The following is a 13,886-nucleotide window of genomic DNA, read 5'->3' as shown; positions in this document are numbered from 1 at the left end:
ATGTTTACTATAAACCGAGAAATTATTAAAGAAGAGATCCATAATACGTGTGTTCCTGATGTGGCTGCACAAGAAGTCCACAAGGCTATGGCATAGGGAAAGAAGAGAGCTCGCGAAGAAACTGATAAATGCATTTCACAGGTAGGTTTATATTTTTATTAGTGACAATATTTACACCCCAGACTCTAGGACTCAACCCCACCGGCTTATAAATAGACATATTAATTTCAACTGAGTTTGAACCCCTTGCAAATCGTGGGGCTGAAGGCCGAAGGAAGTAAACTAGCGAAGCGAGTTTATATTCTGCGAGCGTCGTCTTGCTCGACAGACAGACATACAGACAGAAATTGAGATAAAGTTCGATTCGGCTTCTGCGATGTATAATACATGAAATTATGCCAAAATTTCACTATTCCAAGTAATGTACAGGCAGAACTCTTATTTTATTTATATAGATAATATAGTTAGTTCCTTTTGTGTCAGATTTTTAACGACGAATTCAAACTTCGTCTACAATCCGGATATGAACTAGTTACCAGAATTCCTCAATTATATAACTGCAAGTCTACTCTGCATAGGAAAAACTTCACTAAGATTTAGGAAACACTGTGGAAGAAACAAACGTAACTCCCGTAGTTTTCGCATTACTCCCCGACAAGAGAAAGTCAACTTACATTCGCCTGTTTAACGCCATTCTTCGGGTGATTCCAGACTGGTCCCCTGAGACAGTACACGCAGATTTCGAAGCTGGAGTCATCGAGGCAATCAACACTGTATTTCCTGCTGCAGAATTTCATGGGTGCTGTTTTCAATTTTCACAAAGTCTATGGAGGAATGTACAAAACATTGGGCTTGCCAAAGATTACAACACACGCCAGGAAATAAGAGACTCCGTGAAAATGTGCGCTGCCCTAACCTTTTTAAAGACGTCAGATGTGGAGGAAGGCTGGCTACACATCCACAGTGTTGCTGTAGCACATGAGAAACTCAATGAGTGTTTTGACTATTTCATTGACCAGTGGTTAGAAAACCCTCATTTCCCAATTGATGCATGGAATTGTACCGGCAGGCGACATCGTATCAACAACGCTGTGGAAGGATGGAACCATCGCTTGAATGGAATCGTAGGCAAACCACACCCTCGAATAAAACACCTAATTAAGACACTAAAGGAAGAAGCAGAATATTCTGACACGAAAATCATCAGGATTGACCTAAATTTAGAAGGTCTAGAGAGGAGAAAAAAGTACATTGTAATGGACAACAGAATAGAAAGAACCATTGAAAAACGGGACAAAACACGAGACATTGAAAAGTTTTTGACGATTAAGAGGAGCAAAAAGAAAGTTACTGACTTGCATCATCGGACAACGCATTAGCTGCTGCATACATTGTACAGACTGTATATACAGTATTTGTAAATAGACAAAAACTTGACAAGGCTGAAAGGCCGCTTTTTGCATTGCCAGATTTGGTTTGTGTTTTTAATCAAACCTTTGTAGTAATGTAAAAATTGGCTGAACGTGACTTCATAGCAGTCTCGGGGAGCGCAGTTAATAGTGAGTATATTATTTTATATTTAATTCCGTTAGGAATTTCTTGTCCAGTGAACTATTTTTTACTATAAGTCCGTTTTGATGATAGAGTTGTTAAATTAAAGATAACTTTTCCTATATGTTTCGAAAGGACATGATTTCTCTAAATTCCCTTAGGGTTCCCTCCCCAAAAACCTTCAAAGTCCGCATGTAATTTTAATGGATATTAAATATTCCTACTTGATATATGATAAGGTATTTACTTAAACAGAGGTTCTGTTAATGAAATTTTGGACATATTTTAACCATCACCTGATTTGTGAAAATATTTGTTCTTATTTTCACTGTGTTGTTTACATTACAGCATTTCATTGTAAAATATAGTTGAATGGTGGTAAACGAGCGGAGCGAGTAACGTCCATTATTACAAACATCAAAAGATTACTTATTACTAACGAGGAATGCAATGAAATGAAACAGTTATTATAGACCTGTCAAACTGTCAATGACAGGTGTTTGAACGAAATAGCACTAGTGGGTCGGTAGAGCGTTAACTATAGGCGTAGGTCCGTGGTATTTGGATGAAATGACACCAGGAAGAAATGACAACTGGACAAAATGGCACGACACGCATCAGTGGGCCGAGTAAAGTCTTTCTCAATTTCACCCGTGCCGTTAATATAAAATCATATTACAACCACAGGGTGAAATATTTGAATAATATCGCCCATCCATGTTTATATAAAATAATACCTACCTTGTATAATTTTACTTCATTCTTAACTACGTCGGAAAGCATCCTCAGTTCATGAAAACAAGGAAAAAGAAATACGCCATCTTGTAGTACATGTGCAACAGCAATTATTCTCGTATAAGTGTAGAGAATTTACCTTTTACCGTCATCGTGACTTCCTTGTCACCAGGTCTACACACAGTGATTCTTGAGGCTGTCAAACTATAGCAGTACATTCTGGATAGTTACTTTTCTTGCACATTCCAAGTTATCCGTAACATTTTTGAACAGTTGCAGGAATTCAATTGAATCCTTAATAACACTTTTGTCCATTGACTCATTTTACTTCTTAGTTTTGTTTGCTTTCGCTTATCACCAGCATTAGCGCCAGAAAAAAATGTCCAGCATTTTGCCAAACTGATGAAGAACCGATTTGAAAATTTGTAGCCGTAACTTTGAATTCCATCAGATAATCACGTCATGATGAAGTGATTTTTAAAATAATGGCACCATACCAATTCGTTGAAAGAATTTCACAACTTTCTGAGTTTCCTAAGCACGAGGCATTCGCGAAAATCTTACTTCAATTTCGAACGCCTTCTCCATTAGCGAACCCTGGTAAGTTACGAAAAAAGAAACCTGTCGCAGGTCAGACAACAGAACGCCCAACAAGCCACTCCGTTGTATAATTTCTCGAATAACATTGTCACCAGACTTCGGTACGTTAGGGAAGATGCATGTGAATATATATTATTCTACATTTGAAGACCGAATTATGGAAATAATGCATAGTGAGTGATAGGAAGTAATTACTTTTATAATTGTCAGTCAACATATCAGTAGTTGCTGAACAACGATTATTTCTCATTGCCTCTACAACTTCCAGGGTAACTGAGTGACGAGTGTCGTTGGCTAGCCCATAACATCGGCGTGTAACAGCTGTTCGAATAGGTAGTAATTCTGAAGCGTCAATTTTCCTAATTCATTACTCACGTTAGTTAGTTGATGTGCCACCTGACGAAAAGCACGGTCTGACAGGTCACCGAATGACCACAGATCTAATGAAGATATATCTACACAGTCCTCAGTAATCTTATGTTTTACTGACTGTGGAATGTTGGTCGATGAGCTTCTATGATTCGTTGATCGGGAAAAATTGAGTCTAGCTTACGTAGGCCTACTAATACTGGATTTCTTTAAAATATATCCTCCAAGTTTGAACTTCACAAAGCTAGTCTTCTTCACCCTCGACATTAATGACAATAAAAAATCGTTCCCAAACTTTAATTTTCGTGTTACAAATTATCCTTTACACCCTGAAAATGAAAATCCACAGCCTTTTTCCAGTCATTCGACCGGGTCAGGAATGTATTGAATGAAGCCCCGATCTATCGGTTAGGAAAAGAATTGTGCTGCCTGCCGCAGCCTGTCGCACTCCTCTGGGGCAATGATTAATGAATGACAGATGGAATGAGATGATATTGGAGTGTGTTGCTGGAATGGAATTAAAGGTGACAGGGAAAACCGGAGTACCCGGAGAAAAACCGGTACAGCCATCGTTTTGTCCAGCACAAATCTCACATGGAGTGACCGGGATTTGAACCACGGAACCCAGCGCTTGAGCCACTGAGGCTCTATGCCAATTCTCAAATAATATCGTTCGCTGGTAACTGATATAATCGTGAATTTAGCTCCTATGTCCCAGGCTGGGATTTCGCGCCCTTTTGTGGCGTCTCTTGCCTGCAGGCAATTAACGGATAGCGTCCATATATTCTCAGAATTTCACCAGTCAGTCTCCCTCAATCAATAACTTTTAATAACTTTTATTATATGGTTAGGCTTCTAAATTTCACATTACCTCGAATTTATAAATAGCTTCATTCTATAAATTTAATCCGTGGAGTTAACTTTGATAGTGCCTCTTACAATAAGAAGTTGTCGTACCTGCTTCTGGTCTATGAATTTTACGATTGGTCCAAGCTCACGCGGGACTGAGAAGTTTCATTTTTTTTTTCTTTAAGTATCAACTTTGCGTTCAGCTCTCACTAGTACCTTGGGGATCACCTGACGTCCTTTCTAGGAATTCTGCACACGGCCTCATCCGGTGTGTCGCACTATAATTTCGCCCCCGGCTCTGAAACCTTTCCACTGACTTGGTAATAACTCTTGCCTTACTCTTCCCCTTCGTCACAATTTCTGCGAATTCTAATTCTGCTGGCCATTGTATTTCTTAATCTTAGTGGAGACAACAGTCTGTGGCAGGTTGCACAATACCATCTCGGCCTGGCCTGCACTTACAATATGTAAAGTTAACGTTGGTATTGGATTTGCTAACCAATAATTTTCATACGTGTTCAATGGGCGCAAGTTCTGGTGATCTCTGTAGAGCACGTTGGGTTACAAGAGCAATTAACACCCCCTCAATACTGCGAATGAATGGCAGCAAAATCGGTTCAATCAATAGGTTGACGTACAAATCCTTTGTCAAGGTTGCTGAAAAAACAACAAGATTTCTCATGCTTTCATTGTAAATCGCTCTCCAGACCATAACTCCTGGTGTGAGGCCAGGTTGTCGACACCACAGACATCTTGATTCCAAGGGCTCACCTGGCCTCCTTCTTACCATACTACCGTCATCGCTGGACCCAAGAGAGAAACAGATCGCATCTGAGAACACAACAGATCTCTAATCTCTAATCTGCCCTCAAATGTGGAGTCAAGTTAGAGCTCATGGCAGTGATTCAGAGTTAGTGACATGAACGCATGAGTACGTCATACTCGGAGCTGTTTCTCAAGTAATCGTCTTGTTACAACTCACTGTGTCACTCTGGTGTCAACTGTAACACTAATAGCTTCTGCAGTTTCAGTAAATTCCACTACAGCCATGCGACGAATACGACGGTCTTCTCTCGCCGTAGTGGCCCGTGTGCGGCCGGACCCCAGTCTTCTTCAGACTGAGCCCTCTGTGACCATTGTACATCCGTGACAAATCTTTCTTCAATATCGCGGAAAGAACATCTCCTTTAACTTAACCCTATTGCATAGCCTCGTTCAAACTCCGTTAGCTGCTACTAAATCATTCTTCATCTAGTTAAAGGCATGTTTGACTCACACCTATCTCAGAACGTCAGCACCTGACGATGACTAAGGCTCATGAAGTGTACAGGACGTATTTAAAGCAAACTTGATTTTCAAGGTCATGGTGGCTAGCACCTCTCTCCGTTGACTAAAGCGTGAATTTGTATAGCCGTCATCTTTCAGATGTGCAGACACGTGTCTTGAATTTCGTATATCAAACACAAATCATTCATGGTGATGGGATTTCATTTTCCGCCAGTCCCAAACTTTCCCTCCAATGGATACTCGTTAAAGGATTTAAAACGTACGCATTTCGATTACAGGCCATCTGTTGAACAAGTTTAGGGACGAACAATTACTTTAATAATTCTAAGATTCATTGCTGATTACTCTCACTTGGCTAAGAAACTGACTACTTCAGGTATTTGTAGAGCCCGTCATAATTATTATACAGCCTCAATTGAATTGATAGAAATCTCGGTGTAGCTTCATATTCCGTTAATAACTGGTGAAATTTATAGTTAGTTAAGAGATATAACTAATCACTCTTACATTATCACACAACTCACGTTCTTCAGGCATTCATTAAATAATGCATACTTACAGTCATTGCATACGCCGGCAAAATCTTCACTGCACTTGCTTTGGGAGGTGTACTTCTTGGTGCAATCTTTCGCGGACGTTCTTCTCTCTCCTGTAACATGAACAAAATGATCACATATTCTTTACATCTACAGCATCCGACAGAACAAAAAATAAAGGCCCCTCATGAATAATTACAGCTTTTCAATAATATGGCATTGCTATTCTCAGCCATTACGATAATGTGAGGTTCTAACTAAACTAAACTAACCCCATGGCACTACAGCCCTTGAAGGGCCTTGGCTTACCAAGCGACTGCTGTTCAACCGGTAGGCCTGCAGATTACGAGGTATAGTGTGGTCAGCACACTGAATTCTCTCTACCGTTATTCCTGGCCTTCATGACCGGGGTCGCTATCTCACCGTCCATAGCTCCTCAATTCCAATCACGTAAGCTGAGTGGACCTCAAGCCAGCCTTCAGATCCACGTAAAAGTCTCCGACCTGGACAGGAATCTCAGAGTAAGAGGCAGTGATTCAACCCCTACACCCCGAGGAATGTGAGGTTCAGTCCACTATACTCGTTACTGCATTTGCATCGAAAAGCAGTATCATAAATAGCAATACCTTCATTGCCTATGGAGCAATATAATAATCTACATAAATAAATTGGTTGTTTTGGACATTTAGCTTACACTATACCATGGCCTAGAGCAGTCGAGTTGTGTTGGTCGTAGTGCCAGGCCTGTTGCTCGGATATCTGCCAACATATTGTATGCGTCCGAGAACACCGTACCGGTAGCTTGATTGTAGAGTATCGAGGGCGGATTCAGAAGTATGTGGTTTCGTCTCTCATCCATGTCCGAATACTTAACGTATCTTTGGCATGTAGTGTATGTTACCAGCCCGACCCAATAAGTTGTTGTTTATTTCTTTGGTTTAGAGACCCTTCGGTCGCAGCTTCATAACAATGCGATGTTACTTGTTTAATGCCCTTTCATTTTCTACATATTTTGAGAGACAAAGGAATATCAGCATTGTTACCTCCTGGAAGACAACGACTAAGGTTTGTCGCATTGAAAAACTCTGAAATTCCACCGCTTTCTAGAACATAAAAGCTCCACTACCAACCCATAGGCTATTATTTCCTGTAATTTGTAATGACAATGACACAGCACAGTTTTTTTCAGAAACCGCGCAGCAAATGCTGGACTAGTGATAATATAAGACATCATTAACATAAGTTCCAGATGTCATGTTCCTAAGTATCAAATCAAAATAAACATAAATATTTGAGCGTGTTGGGTAATAGTGATGATGTCCTTTCAGGACCGAAGCACGTCATTCTGTTTTCATTAAGTTTTTTCTTTTGCAGGTGTAATAATGTTACCATATGTTTTCTCTTGGAGTTAGTTTATAACTGTATTTTACTCGAAGTTAGTTTGCTCCGGCTCCTGAAGACTGAAGAGCCTAACAGTTATAAAAATATATACATATTCTTTACTGGGTTATTTGTGTAATTACATGCTGTCCGTCCCATGAATGATGTGGTTTACCACTATTCACGTATAGGCTTATCCATGATTACCATTCTTCATTTTGTCAGTGCCATCAACCTCAAATTGTACCGGATCCAATTCCTGTTTCAGTTAAACAGCTCAATGTTTACAAATACAGTTGATAAATAATCCAGTTTGGAGAAGTGGACCTTAATGGAATGAAAATGGAAATCCATCGGGTCAGGGATGGAATGAATGAAGCCCCATCTAGCGCCGAAGATAAGAATTGTGCAGGCTGCCGAAGCCAGTTGCTCTCTTCTGGGGCTATGTTTAATGACTGGCACATGAAATTAAAATATACTGAAAGAGTTGCTGGAATTAAGGAAGATAGGGAAAACCGGATTACCCGGATAAAATCCTGCCCCGCCTCCAGTTTGTCCAGCACAAATCTCTCGTGGAGTGACCGGGATTTCAACCACGAATCCCAGTGGTGAGAGGCCACATGCAGCGCAAAAATCACGCTTCAATCTTCATTATTACGAACTACGTCACACAGTATGACATCACCTCGTGAGCGTCAAAACCTATCTGAAAACAGTTGACTGCTTGACACTCAGCCTCAATCGCATCATAAAGCTGCAGCTCCCGAAAGTTCAGCGGACCTTCTTCACCATGACTTCCATGATTTGCTTGAAGATGATAAATAATTTTTGACACGCTTATGGAATCGTCGCAAACATAAAAATTTCAGGAAAAGTAAACTGAACATAAAATGTGCGAATTACAAAGGAGAGCTGTGATAAAGGCTGATACAGTACGCAAAGTGTAGCACCGGTCCCCTTCGACAGCTAAGTAGGCGGTCAGGCGCGGGGAGAAGGGATACGTGCGGGGGGCACCAGAAGGATGCGAGAAGAGTGGAGGTGTGCGGGCGTGGCACGAGGCCGGCTTAGCATTGGCCAGCAGGTATTCATCTCTCTTCGCGCGGAACTTGAAATGTCGCAATCTCTAGGCCCCTTACTTTACACCCTAATGAATGTCGGCACCCAAAATTGATGCTGACATCTTTTTCTCGTGTACCTCAATGTGTTTTCCAAGTTTCATCGCGATCGGAGACTTAACCATTGCCGATGTTCCCCCGTCAGTGATTCTTGAGGTTACCAAACCACAGCAGTACATTCTGGATAGTTACTTTTCTTGCACATTCCAAGTTATCCGTAACATTTTTGAACAGTTACAGGAATTCAATTGAATCCTTCATAACACTTTTGTCCATTGACTCATTTCACATTTGAGTTTTGTTTGCTTTTGCTTATCACCGGCATTAGCACCAGACAAAATGTCCACAATTCTTTCAAATTGATGAAGAACCTATTTGACCATTCGTAGGCCAGCTTTGGATTCCATCAGATATCCACGTCATGTTATAGTGTTTTTAAAGTAATGGCACCAGACCAATCCGTTGAAAGTATTTCAGAATTTTCTTAGTTTCCTTAAGCACGACCAGTTCTTCATGTCCTTCGGTATGTAGGAATTTTTCATTGAAAGTGCGCCTCAATACTGTATTCAAACAGCGTTCTGCAAAAGTCATTCGCAAAGATTCTTCTTGAATTTCGAACGCCTTCTCCATATGCGAACCTTGATCAGTTACGAAAGAAACATGTCACAGGTCTGACAACTAAACACCCAACAAGCCACTCCGTTGTATAATTTCTCGAATAACCTTGACACCAGACATCGGTACTTTAGGGAAGATGCTTGTGAATATATGTTATTCTACATTTGATGACATAAATATGGAAGTAACGCATAGTGAGCGATAGGAAATAATTACTTTTATAATTGTCAGTCCACACATCACTAGTAGCTGAACAACGATTATTTCGCATTGCCTCGACAACTTCCAGGGTAACTGAGTGACGAATGTAGTTGGCTAGCCCATGACATCTGCATGTAACAGTTGTTCTATAAGGTAGTAATTCGGAAACGTTAATTTTCCTAATTCATTAATCACGTTAATTAGTTGATGTGCCACCTGACGAAAACCACGGTCTGACAGGAAACCGAATGGTTACAGATCTAACGCAGGTATATCTACACAGGCCTCAGTAATCTTATGGTTTACTGACTGTGAAAATATTGGTCGATGAGCTTCCATGATTCGTTGATCGGGAAAATTTGAGTCTAGCTTAAGTAGGCCTACTAGTACCGGATTTATTTAAAAAATATCCTCATAGTTTGAACTCGACAATAATGACGATATAAAATCCTTCCCAAACCTTACTTTTCTCCTTACAAATTATCCTTTAAACCCTGAAAATGAAAATCCACAGCCTTTTTTCAGTCATTCGAACGGGTCAGGAATGGAATGAATGAAGCCCCCATCTAGCGGTGAGGATAGGATTTGTGCCCACTGCCTAAGCCTGTCGCACTCCTCTGGGGCAATGATTAATGAATGACAGATGAAATAGAATGATATTAGAGAGTGTTGCTGGAATGAAATGAAAGATGACAGGCAAAACCGGAGTACCCGGAGAAAAACCTGTCGCTTTGTTCAGCACAAATCTCGCCTGGAGTGACCAGGATTTGAACCATGGAACCCAGCGGTCATAAGCCGACCCGCTGCAACCTGAGCCATGGAGGCTACCCTCTAATCCAGGGCCATCCAAACAGCGCTCCCCGAGCGCTAGCGCTCTGGTCGCGCTCTAAGCCAGTGCTCCGAGCACTTTGGTGAAGGTAGTTTCGGTATTGGTGGGAGGAGCCTGGCTGGCTGAGTGAGCGGTCTTCCCGCCGCGCCGAAGCAAGTAGTCGATCCATCAGTCGCTAGTCTAGTCCAATGCGCTTTGTTGACAGCATGTAACTAGATCAGTATCGCATTGTCATGACTGAACATCATACAAAAAAGAAGGAGTGGTGAAACAACAGCCTTTAAAGCAGAATGGGAAATTTCATATTTCTGTAGAGATTATAAAGGACATGCCAAATGTTTAGTGTGCCACCGGGATTTAATGTGTTTAAAAAAACAAGTTGGAACAGCACTACCGTGCCAACCACAGGGATGATTACGGTGATTTGACAGACGCCAGTCGCCAATCGAAGTTGGAAGATTTGAAAGAAAAATTCAAACAGCACTATTCTGTAAGTATTAAAAATTTTTGTTTTAATTTTAAAACGCGTGTTTACAAACGGGAATGAATAAGTTATTGAATTATCTGAAGAACACTAAAATTTTGACTTGCCGTATTTTTGCCTGACAGGAGATTGAGGAGAGTGAGGTTGGTGGACCCATTTTACAAGCAAGCTACAAATGTTCGCTGCGAATTGCCAAAGCTGGGAAACTCTTCGCAGAATGGAATTTAATCAAGGAGTGCCCAATGGACGCGGCTGCATGTATTTGTGCTGTGGAGCAAGTTTAGAAATTTGACAAAAATTTGCCCTGGTCACAAACTTTACTCCCAAAATAAAGTTCGGAGTATACTTTTACAGGATGATTAAGGTTTCTTTTTTGTGACTTTAGAGTTAACGCTCCATAGATATAACAAATAGTATTTGGGCTATTTACACGAGTAATGAGCACTCTCTTTTTCTTAATTAGCATAAAACACAAACCTTCACGGAACTAGAACAATAATTAGTCACATACAAGTTACGTTGTATTCCATCTTCTTGGCTGAGTAGTCAGCGTTGAGACCTACAGTTCAGATGGCTCTGGTTTCGATTCTCGGCTGCGTTGGGATTTTAATAGCCTCTGATTAATTATTTTGGCTCGAGGACTGGGTGTCTATGTTTGTTCAAACACTTTCCTCCTCATATTCAGACAACACACCACAGTACCAACCACCACAGAAACACGCAATAGTGATTACATCTCTCTACGTAGGGTTGGCGTCAGGAAGGGCATGCGTTCATAAAACAGGGCCAAATCCATATATGCGACACAGTGCTCGAGCATGAATCATTGCTAATTTTGCAAACCTACCATTTCCTGGTGTTGAATATCTGAACTGAGGGTCATGTAGGGGCATTCCTTTCACATATATTTATTATTTATCAACAATTTTATTAGCAGAATAATTCAAATAAGCCACAGTAAATTAACCAATATGCAGCGGTAGAATTTGGCATGTCACAAGAAAACTGAGCCCGATAGGCAAAAATAGATTTCATTTTCGAAATTATCACCCACGACTTAGCTAGGAACACCTTTCACCAGCGTTATCTACCAAAAAACTTCCATTTTTAAAACAATTTAGGGTCACCAATGTTTGCGCTGTTAATGTCCTCTTGGTGGTCTCCACGGTTAATTGTGACATCATTTTCGATCATTCAAGTGGCTGATAGATTTTGTTCAGTAAATTGTAATTACCTAGTTAACGTCAGAATGTATCATCTCCCGAATTCAAATACATACACTACAACCCATAATGAGTAGCCAACGTGCTTGGTCTGAAATCCTCTGTGAGATGTCAAAAGAGATAGAAGGTTCTTAGGAGACAGGACGCTTAAGACGAAAATGGAATCTCCCTATACGCAGTGTTAATAGGCTATTTGAAGCACAGTTTTCAATTAATGCCCTTAACTCCGTACATTCACTCTCAGGAAACACTAATGATGTATCCGTTTTGCTATTATTAGTATAAAGAAACTAAGAAATCTACAGAGGAATCCCAATTTTGACTGTGCTTTCTATAATTAACTGGGTAATTAACACGTGAACTTCATAAAAACTGAACAATTCTGTAAGTCACTTAAATGTGTAAAAAATTCTGGCTCCTTGACTGAATTATCAGCTTATTGCCCTTCGATTGAGAGGGCCCTGGGTTCGATTCCAGGCCGGATTAGTCATTGTAATTCCTCTAGCGTTGGGAATGTGAGCTTTTGTTCATCTTAATGCACACCCACTCAGTCATATATAACACGCCACAATACCAGTCACCATAGAAACACTCTAAATAAATACGTTTCTCTTCAGATACCATGTTGGGCAGATAGAATGAAGTGCAGTTCGTAATACTAAAGAGGACCTGTGTGGTGAATTGTTAGTTGTATGAGGTGGTTCAAAGAGCAAGAATAGTTGAAGAGGACATGGAACCCACGGTAGGAAAACGGAAATAGAAGCAAATGATTCTGAATAAAACTGGAGAAATGTCTAAATGTAAGACATAAATTTATTCACTTGGTCTTTATTAGAACCTAGACAGAGATCAGAGAATAATGGCGAGCACTCAACTAGGATATATGTATACATATATGTAAGTAGTATGTTACAATGAACGAATAAAAGCTCTAAAAGTAGGAAAACTGACTGATGAGGATATTAGAAAAATGTTTTATGCAAGAGTCCATATTTATGAAAAGTTTTTCTCAGAATTAAAATACGAAAATCAATTAATTGATTAGTCATATTGATGGTTGTGGTTAATTAAAAGACACACACGTTTAAGGTGAAAATTGCTATGGACATGAAATGTAGAAATTTTATACAGGCTCTAACAACAAGGTGCGGCCAAACTTTCAGGATACATTCCCCGCACGTGAAAGACGAGAATATGCTACATGGGCAAGGGTAACGAAATTGTTGATCTCCATGTTAGAACTAATTTTCCACAACTCTACCCAGAACATTAATGACGGGAAACAGGCAGGAACAACAGGTACCAGCATACCAATGAAACTCTTTCTTTCATGGAATGTTCAAAATGCCATCCGTTAGCATTTCTTTGGCTGCGGAATGGGTGTTTATGAAGTCCACAAATTTCCTATAACTCATACAGCACACTCAACAGCTTCCATCATCGCAATAACCCGGAGATGTCAGCTGCCCTCACCGGTGGGCCAGCCTTCTGTAATCTAAAGTATTACGAATATAATTGAAAAAAGTAATTGAAATAAATTCTATATATAAAAAATAATATGTCCTGACTGACTGACTGACTGACTGACTGACTGACTGACTGACTGACTGACTGACTGACTGACTGACTGACTGACTGACTGACTGACAGATTCATCATCGCCGAGCCAAAACTACTGGATATAAAGAAATGAAATTTTGGGGATAGATTTATATTAGGGTGTAGGTGCTCACTAAGGGAGGATTTTTGGTTATTTCGGCGCTAAGGGGGTGAAAAGGGGGTTGATTTTTACAATAAGGATATCTATATCTCAAAAACATAAAAGTTTACAGACGTAAAAATGGGTACTTGTAAGCTCCTTTAAAAGTAAAGAAACATGTATTCCTTTGTTTTCGAAAAATCCCATTAAGGGGGGTGGAAAATATGGGAGGGCCGATGACCTCGATGTTAGGCCCTCTAAACCACAAGCATCATCGTCATCAGAAATGGGGAAAGGGGGTTGAACATCTTTTCCGAGGAGACTTATATCTCAAAAATTGAAGGTGTTACAGACATGAAAATTGGTATTTGAAATTTTTTGAAAATAAAGAGACACGCATTTTTTTGTTT

Source organism: Anabrus simplex, chromosome 2 (genome assembly GCF_040414725.1).
Source record: "Anabrus simplex isolate iqAnaSimp1 chromosome 2, ASM4041472v1, whole genome shotgun sequence".
NCBI lineage: Eukaryota > Metazoa > Arthropoda > Insecta > Orthoptera > Tettigoniidae > Anabrus > Anabrus simplex.
Note: the sequence above shows the minus strand (reverse complement) of the source record.